General features: G+C 36.4%; 1 non-coding gene across 1 annotated transcript; it reads left to right on the forward strand.

Moving 5' to 3' along the window:
* Positions 1 to 7,999: 7,999 nt before the first annotated feature.
* LOC113860428 lies at positions 8,000 to 8,106 on the forward strand. Its single transcript, XR_003503880.1, has one exon. It is a non-coding gene; the product is annotated as a small nucleolar RNA R71 (small nucleolar RNA).
* Positions 8,107 to 11,671: the final 3,565 nt, after the last annotated feature.

Here is an 11,671-nt window from a genome sequence, read left to right on the forward strand (position 1 = left end):
TGGTATTTGACAATAAGTATGATCTTTATTTGAGTGTATATGCATGTATGTTGTGGACTGAGTTCAGGGGTGCTCAACCCTCGACAATGATTGATTTCTATATGATGTAGTAATGTACTTAAACGAAATAAATAGACGAAAGAATGAATAATATAGTAGAAAAATAATGAGTTTGGGCTATAATGACTAATGAGATGATTAGAGTGATTGATGATAAAAGTGGAAATGAGATGTGAAATTTGAAAAGAGAAATGGAATGAGAAAGAAAAATGATAAGGATAAGTATGGATAGTTCAGTGGTACACTTGGGGTGTGAAAGATGGAGGCGATTGAAAAATCTTAGAAAAATGAGAGTGGTGGATGCTCTTCTTGAATTATTAACAAATGAGAGAAAGAGCACCACAGGCCTCACACTAGTTTCCTAACTTAAACTCCTGACCATGCTTCTGATAAAAAGGGTCGGGTCGACACACATTGTATTCGTGTAACTGCGACTATCCAACAACTATCTATGTTAAGGAAGACCTCAATGGATCGTAGGGACAGTGAAAGTGTAAGATGATAACTCTAAATGTTTATAGGGATGAAATGTCATAAGATTGAAAAATTAACGATTGTTACATGTATATGAATTTGATTTCGTGGCATGATTAATTATTGTGTTAGCTTTATTGTTTGATAACCACGTCGCAATGGTATCAAACAAGCTAGATTTTCTCAACAATTTTGCAATACAAGGAGCAAACCTAGGTCATCTCACAAGGATATAAAATACATTATGCTTTCGGTTCCATCATACAGTTTACAGTTAGCTTGGGGGAGGATTTGTTTTGAATTCAATTGTAAACAACAGAAGAAGAATAAAGAACAATTCGAACGAAATATGAACTTCAACCAATTCAAGATCTCAATCCCTACAATGCAATTCTCATTGTTCACACGAATACAATTCCAACAAAATTCCAATCAACACTAATTCAATTCGACATTAATACTCTAAAATCTAAATTTAGATTATGAATTCCCTTAAAACAAGAACCGCAATCGTAAATCCAACACTCTAATGAAATTCAGAACAATTGATTGATTGAATTAGGTGAATTCAATTATTTCAAATCTGAAATTAACTCATTCTCTGTTTAGGATACAAACGAAAATTCAATATCATGAAAAACATAATTAACCTAATTAGAAAAGAGAGAAAAAGGAAGAAATTTGATAGAACCTAATCTAGAACTCGAATGCAATGTAGTTCTTGAAACCTTGAACCGATTGATGAATTAGCCTTGCTTCATAATCATGTTTATTTGGCCAACCACAAGAGAGGAAGAGGAAGAAAAAGAGAGAAGAAGATGAGAAGATGAAAAATAGGAAAATGAAGGAGAGGAGAATAGAGAATTTTGTTTGGAGACTTTTTGAATTCTAAAAAAATGAGGGAAAATAATCTTTTACATGAAGTCATAACCTCTATTTAAAGACAAAATAATTAGGCTTAATTAAGGTCCAACTTCCTAATGAGGTTCCTAAACACCTAACTAAGTAATGTCAACAATACAATCAAATTTTGAAAATGTCCTTGCAGGACCGCAACATCGTGACGCATTTTTGGTCTGAAGATGCTTGAACCGAGCTTTTCTCCCAACAAAGAAGTTGTAGATCTCTCTCTTATATTTTCGGAGACACCAATTTTGTTCAATTCCAAGTAGTATAGCTCCAGATATGGTCTTTGCAAGAAACTGTGTCAAAACAAGAAATTATGGCAGGAATTAAGAAAGATTTACATTTAAATCCTACATGACTTACCAACACAAATCTAAACTAATACATCAAAATAGTACACTAATGAGACTCAATTAAACCAAAAACATGGAGAGAAAGATGTACTAAAATATGACTATCAAATACCCCCACACTTAATCCTTTGCACTCCGGGGCAAAACTTTTAAAACAACAAGAAGTATTTACAAAATTCTCAAAACTTTCCAATGAATTTCTAATGCAAAGAATAAAGAAAGAGAAAAAACATTTCTAGAATCAAGGCAACAAACAATCAATGAGACACAAATGACATTAAGAGTAAGCAAAAAGACAAGTCAAAATAAAGAAAGATTCAAAAATGATAGAACCTCACAAGGTAGTATATAGCTCTCAACTCTCTCAATTTTTATTTTTTTTTGCTAGTATTTACACTCAACACAACATGAAAACTAGCACACTCAAGCTTTGACAAGCTTCTAATTTCCACAACTTGAAACACATGCTATTAAAGATCAAAAGGACTTTTATTTAGCTTGTAATGTGGCCAAGGTAAAGGTTAGATGAAAAAGACATTGAGGCTTAAACAACCAAAGAGAAAAGAGGAGCAATGGGGAATAAGTTCAAATGAGCAAAAAGATTACCCCTAGAAAATTCTCCTAAACCCTATGGTTTGCCACATTTTTTTTTCTTTTGCTTTGCTTTGTTTTGCTTTGCTTTTTTTTTTTTTTTAATACTAAACAACTCAATATCCACAATATAGAAGTATTTCCTAGAAGCACCCCCACACTTATTAAAGACCCATTCCCAAAACAATTCCAAAGCTCCTATAACTCCTAAGGTTATAGAACATCATGGTTTTTCACTATATGGCCTATAATAAGCTAAAATCAAGGAAGGGTTATAAAGGCCCAAAGGGGGCTAAACAAGAGGAATCAATGCAAGGTAAGTCAATTTGGCAAAGTAGCTACAATTTCAAGGAAGACCTAAATCATATCAATAATGCATGTGACAAGAAGCTTAAAAAAGATACAAGGCAAAACCAAAGGTAATCTAGCAATATGAGTGAAATCACACAAGAAAGAAGATGGTATTGTATGAGATGTTCCAACCAAAATATGCTCAAAATCCTCACAAGGTTCATACTCTATCATTAATGAATCAAACTCAAATTTTTTAAGCAACTTGCTCAACTAAAAATGTAAAAATGACTCATATCAAGTATTGCAACCTACCAACAAGAAATGGTGTAACAACTTTCACAATTCCTACATCTAGAAATTAAAAAGAAAGAATGAAAATTTGTATAACTAAAAATAGAAAACAAAAAAATGAAATACAGAAAACAGCAGAAAAAATGAAAACAGAAAACAACAACACAATTATGCATGCAACTCTCCCTCCCCCCACACTTAAAAGTTACATTGTCCTCAATGTAGCTACACAACAAAGACAATTTCAAAGAGTACAGAATGGGAAAGAACTCCCTCAAGGTCCAAGAGTTTGTGCTTCCAAGGACATGCTTTCTACATTTTTCTCTTCCAACTTTGGACTTTGATGAAATTCCTTGAGTTGATGTCCATTGACCTTGAAAATGCTACCGGTGACTTTATTCTTAATTTCAACTGCACCAAGGGAAAACACATTACTAACAACAAAAGGACCATCCCATCTAGATCTAAGTTTACCGGCTATAAGTTTTAGGTAGGACTTGAACAAAAGCACTTGTTGGCCCACTTTGAACTCCTTTCACAAAATATGTCTATCATGAAAGCGTTTGACTTTTTCCTTGTATATTTTTTAGTTCTCATAGGCTTCCAAGCGAAGCTCCTCAAGTTGTTGTAATTGAAGCTTCATTTCCATACCCGCTTGTTCAAACTCCAAGTTACAATGTTTCACCGCCCAATATGCTCTATGTTCAATCTCGACAGGCAGATGACATGCTTTACCAAACACAATTCTGTAAGGAGACATCTCAATCGGTGTCCGGTAAGCCGTCCTATGGGCCCAAAGAGCATCATCCAAAAATTTTCTCCTATCTTTTCTATTGGGATGGACTATCTTCTGCAAAATCTGCTTAATTTCCCTGTTAAAAACCTCGGCCTGCCCATTAGTTTGGGGATGATAAGCTGTAGACACTCTATGCATAACCCATACTTATGAAGCAAAGCCTGCATGCTTCTATTGCAGAAATGGCTTCCCCTGTCACTGATAATGGCTTTAGGCACACCAAACCTGCAAAAAATGTTAGATCTAACAAAATCTACAACAACTTTAGAATCATTAGTTTTGGTGGCCTTAGCCTCCACCCATTTAGAAACATAATCAACAGCTAGTAAAATAAATGTGTAACCAAAAGATGCAGGAAATGGACCCATAAAATCAATACCCCAAACATCAAAAACATCACAGAAAATGATCGGCTGCTGGGGCATCTCATGCCTGTGTGTAATGGCCATCCCTGCTCTCTCACATTGCTCACAGGTGTTGGAGATATGATTTGCATCTCTGAAAATGGTAGGCCAGTAAAACCCACTCTCCAACACCTTCCTAGTTGTCCTATATGATCCATAATGTCCTCCAATAGGTAAACTATGACAAAATTGAAGCACAAAATGGATCTCCTGATCTGGAATGCACCTGCGGATCACCTGGTCACTGCAAAATCGCCACAAATAAGGGTTATCCCAAACATAATATTTAGCCTCACTTTTCAGTTTGGCTATCTGTGCTCTAGACGCATCTGTAGGAAAGACACCTACAACCAGGTAATTCATAATATCAGCAAACCAAGGAGTAATATCATGTAACTGCATCAACTGCTCCTTAGGAAAATCATCTCTAATCAGAAAGGGATTAACATTCCCCCCCCCCTCAATCCTACTCAAGTGGTCTGCTACCAAATTCTCTACACCACTCCTATCTATGATTTCAATATCAAACTCCTGAAGGAGAAGCATCCATCTGATCAATCTGGGTTTAGCATCGGGCTTCTTCAACAGGAATTTCAAAGCTGCATGGTCAGAAAATACAATAATCCTAGAGCCTAGCAAATATGAACGAAATTTATCTAAAGCAAATACAATAGCTAGAAGCTCTTTTTCAGTAGTGGTATAATTAACTTAAGCTGCATCTAATGTGCGAGAAGCATAAGCTATAACATGAGAAAGCCTCCCAACCCGCTGAGCTAAAACAGCTCTAAGTGCAAAGTTGGATGCATCGCACATGAGCTCAAAAGGAAGCTCCTAATCAGGTGGCTGAACAATAGGTGTAGTGGTAAGCCGCCTCTTCAGCTCTTGAAAAGCTAGTTGACAAGGTTGATCAAAAACAAACTCTACCTCCTTCTGCAGAAGCTTGGACAATGGTAATGCAATCTTGCTGAAGTCCTGTATAAATCTCTTGTAAAAACCTACATGTCCAAGGAAGAAACACACTTCTCGCACAGAAGTGGGGTAAGGTAGAGAAGCAATGATATCAATTTTAGCCTTATCAACCTGAATACCCTGACTGGAGACTAAGTGACCCAAGACTATACCCTGTGTCACCAAAAAATGACACTTCTCAAAATTTAACACAAGGTTAGTTTGGATGCACCTATGCAACACCTTAGATAAATTCTCTAGGCATGCATCAAATGAAGAACCATAGACAGTAAAATCATCCATAAACACCTCCATGCAACTCTCCAAAAGGTCAGAAAATATACTCACCATACACCTCTGAAAAGTACTCGGAGCGTTGCACAAACCAAATGGCATCCTGGTGTAAGCAAATGTGCCAAATGGGCAGGTGAATGTGGTCTTGTGCTGGTCCTCTGGTGCAATATGAACTTACATGTACCCAGAAAATCCATCTAAAAATCAGTAATGGGATTTACCTACCAGCCTCTCCAAAACTTGATCGATGAATGGAAGAGGGAAATGATCCTTGCGAGTAGCCTGATTAAGTCTTCTGTAATCTACACAAACTTGCCAACTATTTTGAACTCTGGTTGGAACCAACTCATCATCCTGGTTCTTCACCACAGTCATCCCAGTCTTCTTTGGAACCACCTGCACAGGACTAACCCACTTACTATCAGAAATGCGATAAATAATACCTGCTGCCAGTAGCTTTGTGACCTCCTTCTTCACAACATCTAAAATAGTAGGATTGAGTCATCTCTGTGGCTGTCTCATGGGTCGAAACTCATCTTTCAATAAAATTCGGTGCATACAAATAGCAGGACTAATTCCAGGAAGATCAGCAAGGGTCCAACCAATGGCCTTCCTATGATCTCTCAAAACCTGCAATAATCTCTCCTCTTGATCAGATTTGAGATCACGAGCTATAATGACAGCAAGTTGCTGGTTATCCTCTAAGTAAGCATACTTCAGATGAGCAGGCAAAGGCTTAAGCTCTATTGATGGAGGTTGAGATAGGTCAACTACTAGTGGTGAAACATCTACTGGTGTAACTATATTTACTGCACCTGCAACATCAACACTACAAACAGCAGAAATAGATGAATCATCACAAGTACATGATGGGTTAGTGGAATCTGTGAAATCAGCAAACAAATCATCTAAATTTGTGCAGTCATCAACAAGTAAATCAATAACATCCAAACTAAAAATAGAATGGTTCTCTGTTGGGTGTCTCATTGCCTAAAAAATGTTGAACTGCACCAAATTGTCACCAAACTCCATAGAAAGGGTCCCTGCATGTACATCTATCTTTGTTCGCGCCATTCTCAAGAATGGTCTCCTAAGGATCAATGTAGCATGGCTGGGCAGGTCATCCCCCATCTCTAGAATATAAAAATCAACAGGAAAAAAGAGGTCCTCAACTTTTACAAGAACATCTTCCACGACACCAAGTGGCTGCACAGTGCTCTTGTTTGCTAGCTGGATGACAATTCCTGTAGGAATCAAATCTCCAATCTGCAATGATCTAAAAATAGATGCAGGCATAACATTAATTGAAGCACATAAATCCAACATAGCATTTGTAAATATTTCCTCTCCAATTGTACAAGGGATGGTGAAAGTTCCTGGATCTTTGCACTTCTATGGTAACTTAGGGAGCAAGTCCTGTGGAATGATTGCAGAAACATTCTTATTCTGGAGAAGTGCAGAACCATTTCTCCCCATACTCACTCGCTCATTACCCTTCAGCTTCCTCTTGTTAGTACATAATTCCTTTAGGAACTTTGCATATTTAGGAACTTGTCGGATAGCATCAAGGAGAGGAATATTTACTTCTATTCTGCTGAACATGTCCAACAACTCATTATCTGACTCTGGTTTTTTTCTTGCTGCTGATGGTCTGTTCGGGAAGGGAAGTGGAATATGTTTTTCATTGGATGCATCACTATTATTTTCAGAATCTGGTGCTGCAGCTACAACTGCTGGTAACTCTTTTCCACTTCGCTCAGTAATAGCACTCACATTTTCCTTTGGATTCATGACTGTTTGAGAAGGTAGATTACTGGAACCTTAAGAATGAATCTGACTCAATTGAGTGGCTAGTTGTCCAACCTGAATCTTCAAATCCTGGACAGTTGCTTGCATGTTTTGTTGAAATTGCAGGTTGTTTGTAGCCATCTGTTGCATCATCTCTCGGAATGATGGCTCACTCCTTTGTGCAGGAGGGGGTGGTGGAGGTGGTTGTTGCCTGAATAGAGGCTGGTATTTGCCCACAACAGGTTGAAATGAAGGTTGTTAATTTTGTTGTTGCTGCCCCCATCTCAAGTTTGGATGATCTCCAACCTGGATTATATGTCTGGGAGTATGGGTTATAATTCTGTTGCTGGTTTGGAGATCTATATTGCTGTTGTTGGTTGGTGTAGATTCTAGAAACATTCGCATCTGTCTCTTGCAAGGTAGGGCATGAATCCGTAGGGTGCTCAGTGGAAGTACATATGCCACAGACTCTTGCTAGTTGCGCACTTGCTGCACTCACTTGTTGTTGACCAGTTGCCAAATGCCTCACCATGGTGGTCAACTCATTGATTTTGTTCTCTAGCCTCTGATTTTCCACACCATAAACAGCACTAGTACCAGCACCAAGTGCTATCCCATTTACTCCCTTAGCTGCTCCTCTGAATCCGAATTGTTGAGTGTTGGCTGCCATGTTTGTAATAAGTTGCCTTGCAGCCTGTGGTGTCTTATCCATCAATGCTCCTCCACTTGCTACATCTATCATGCTCCTGTCCATCAAAGTTAGTCATTCATAAAAATATTGAATTAGTAACTGCTCACTTATTTGATGATGAGGACAGGTAGCAGACAGCTTGTTGAATCTCTCCCAGTAGTCATACAAAGTCTCTCCATTCAGCTGCCTTATACCACAAATCTCTTTCCTTATTGCTGCAGTTCTGGAGGCAGGGAAGAATTTCTCCAGAAATAACCTTTTCATTTGATTCTATGTAGTGATTGTTGAAGGTAGGAAGTAAATTTGTTGCAACACCATCTAGAGAGAAAGGAAACGCCTTCATTTTGACATGGTCTTCAGGCACTCCCTGAGGTCTCATGGTAGAACACACCACATGGAACTCTTTTAAATGCTTATGAGGATCTTCACTTGCGAGTCCATGAAACTTTGGCAACAAATGGATAAGTCCAGATTTAAGCTCATAACAAGTTGTTTCATCTTCAGGATATTGGACACACCATGACTGATACACAACATTAGGTGTGGCCAATTCCTTCAAAGTTAGCTCAAGGTTATCAGCCATATCCTTACTTTTAATCTCGGATTCAGTAACAGTAGGATTAATAGTTTCAGACTCACTAAGTACACTACCACTGTTTTTATTAGCTCTTATCCTACGGAGTGTTCTTTCTATTTCGGGATCATGTTCATGCAATACACTAGGGTTGGCCCTAGTCATGCAAGGTTAGAACCAACAAGAACAAGTACTCAAAGAATGCACAAAGTCAGTTTACAAAGCAAGTACCATCAAAATGCAAGATATGAATGAAGTGAGACCATGATAAATCTTTTTTTGGTATAGGAAAACACCACAAAAAATTTCAAAATTTTTTGAATTGATTTGCTATGGAAACTAGAGGCCTAAAATCAAGAAAAATAGGTCAATAAATGCTAAAAAAAACTTTTAGAAAACAGGCAATTTTTGAAATTTTGGGCAGCCTCAACTAACTTTGTGGGTTACATTGCATAGGAAATTTTTTTTTCTACCCCAAATGCATATACAATATGCTCAATTCTAAGTTTTCTAGCAAAAGTTATGCCACTTTGAAGTTTCACAAAAATTTTCTTGGCCACCAAGATGTATCTCTTTTTTCTATTAATGCTTTTTGAAATCTACCAACTCTAAACACTAATAGACACTAAAAGAAGTGTGGACAAAATAATTCAGACCAAAATTCAATCTCTAAGTAGTTTTCTTGGAATTTTTCAAAATCAGGTGAATAGCGGTGAACAGTGCATGATTAGTGCATGAACAATGACTAATGGAAAAGTAGTGAATTCCTCTATTTTCTGCCTCTACTACTCCTCTGTTTGGACATTTACATGCACAAATTTTGTTCAACCACACAAGGCATCAAACACGAAATACTTAGTGATCAAACTGGAAATTAGGAATGATTATTGAAGAAAACAAACAACAAATCACAGAGGCAACACAATGAACAGCAGATTAATACTACAACAATGCAAAAACAAATCAATTACAGAATGCATAAACGAATCACAGAATCAATTACACAAGAACAGAGTTTGGAAACTAACACAGAACACAATACACAACAAAATGCAGAAACGCTTAAACACAGAATCACAAAATCAGTTAGTGCATATGATGAAATAAAAACAAAATGACTTATGTCCTTGGCAACAGCGCCATTTTGATAACCACATCGCAATGGTATCAAACAAGCTAGATTTTCTTAACAATTTTGCAATACAAGGAGCAAACCTAGGTCATCTCACAAGGACATAAAATACATTCTGCTTTCGATTCCATCATACAGTTTACAGTTAGCTTGGGGGACGATTTGTTTTGAATTCAATTGTAAACAACAAAAGAAGAATAAAGAACAATTCCAACAAAATATGAACTTCAACCAATTCAAGATCTCAATCCCTACAATGCAATTCTCATTGTTCACACAAATACAATTCCAACAAAATTCTAATCAACACTAATACTCTGAAATCTAAATTTAGATTATGAATTCCATCAAAACAAGAACCGCAATCGCAAATCCAATACTCTAATGAAATTCAGAACAATTGATTGATTAAACTAGGTGAATTCAATTATTTCAAATCTGAAATTAACTCAGGATACAAACAAAAATTCAATATCATGAAAAACGTAATTAACCTAATCAGAAAAGACAGAAAAAGGAAGAAATTCGATAGAACCTAATCCGGAACTCGAATGCAATGTAGATCTTCAAACCTTGAACCGATTGATGAATTAGCCTTGCTTCATAATCATGTTTGCTTGGCCAACCACAGGAGAGGAAGAGGAAGAAAAAGAGAGAAGATGAGAAGATGAAAAATACGAAAATGAAGAAGAGGAGAAGAGAGAATTTTGTTTGGAGACTTTTTGAATTCTAAAAAAATAAGGGAAATGAATCTTTTACATGAAGTCATAACCTCTATTTAAAGACAAAATAATTGGGCTTAATTAAGGCCCAACTTCCTAATGAGGTTCCTAAACACCTAACTAAGTAATGTCAACAATACAATCAAATTTTGAAAATGTCCTTACAGGGCCGCAACATTGTGACACATTTTTGCGCCTGAAGATGCTTGAACCGGGATTTTCTCCCAACAGAGAAGTTATAGATCTCTCTCTTATCTTTCCGGGGACACCAAGTTTGTTCAATTCTGAGTAGTATACCTTCAGATATGGTCTTTGAAAGAAACTGTGTCAAAACAAGAAATTATGGCAGGAATTAAGAAATATTTACATTTAAATCCTACATGACTTACCAACACAAATCTAAACTAATACATCAAAATAGTACACTAATGAGACTCAATTAAACCAAAAACATGGAGAGAAAGATGTATTAAAATATGACTATCAGTATTGCATGACTTAACTGTGAATGTATGCTTGGTAATGAGAATAGAGGCTTATCCTTACATAACCTTTTAGGGAACTAGAATCACAACACCTAGATAGAGGATTAGACTTATAGATAGCTCTATACATAATAGGCTTAATTACGTTTTTTAATGAGTATAAGAGCACATGCCACTTCAAGCTGGCTATACATGTTGATGATATTCCTAGGAATATTATTATGTTAGAAATGGACTTGTATTATAGTATCCCTTTTTGACTTTCCTGTAAGTAGAATACACTACACTCTATGTATATATATCTATAGAAGCACGGTTAGGATCCCAGCAGATTTCACATATCTGTTTACGTATCATGACCACGACCATTTTGGAAGACCGACCCGATTTACCGATGAGCGGGTCAGAGAAGTTGAGGTTGCGGTAGACTTAAGAGATTTACTTCTTAGATCAGATGATGACCTCGATTCCGAGGATCTAGAAGAGATAGAGGGATGGCATGAAATGACTAGTATCAAGATATTTTGAGGCTGCTCTGAGTCTTTATCTATTTTGGTTATGTAATTATTATTTTGAGTCCATATATTTTGACAAACAGTATGTAAATTCTTACAGTTGATATATGTAATGCATGTTCAATATCTACATTAGAGTAATTTGTCTCTAGCTTATTATAACCATTAAATTTTACTGCTATTTAATTAATATTGCATGACTGACAAATTTTACGAAATAAATTAATTCACAAAAGATTTTTAATTAACAGGTACTTATAAAATCGACCACATATGAAAATTCTTTTTTTTTTACCTTGTATAAATAAAACAAGCCGTTTTAAGAATTTAAAATTTCAGGATGTTACACGTAC

This window comes from Abrus precatorius, unplaced genomic scaffold (assembly GCF_003935025.1).
Source record: "Abrus precatorius isolate BTA unplaced genomic scaffold, Abrus_2018 Scaffold2, whole genome shotgun sequence".
Classification (NCBI taxonomy): Eukaryota; Viridiplantae; Streptophyta; class Magnoliopsida; order Fabales; family Fabaceae; genus Abrus; species Abrus precatorius.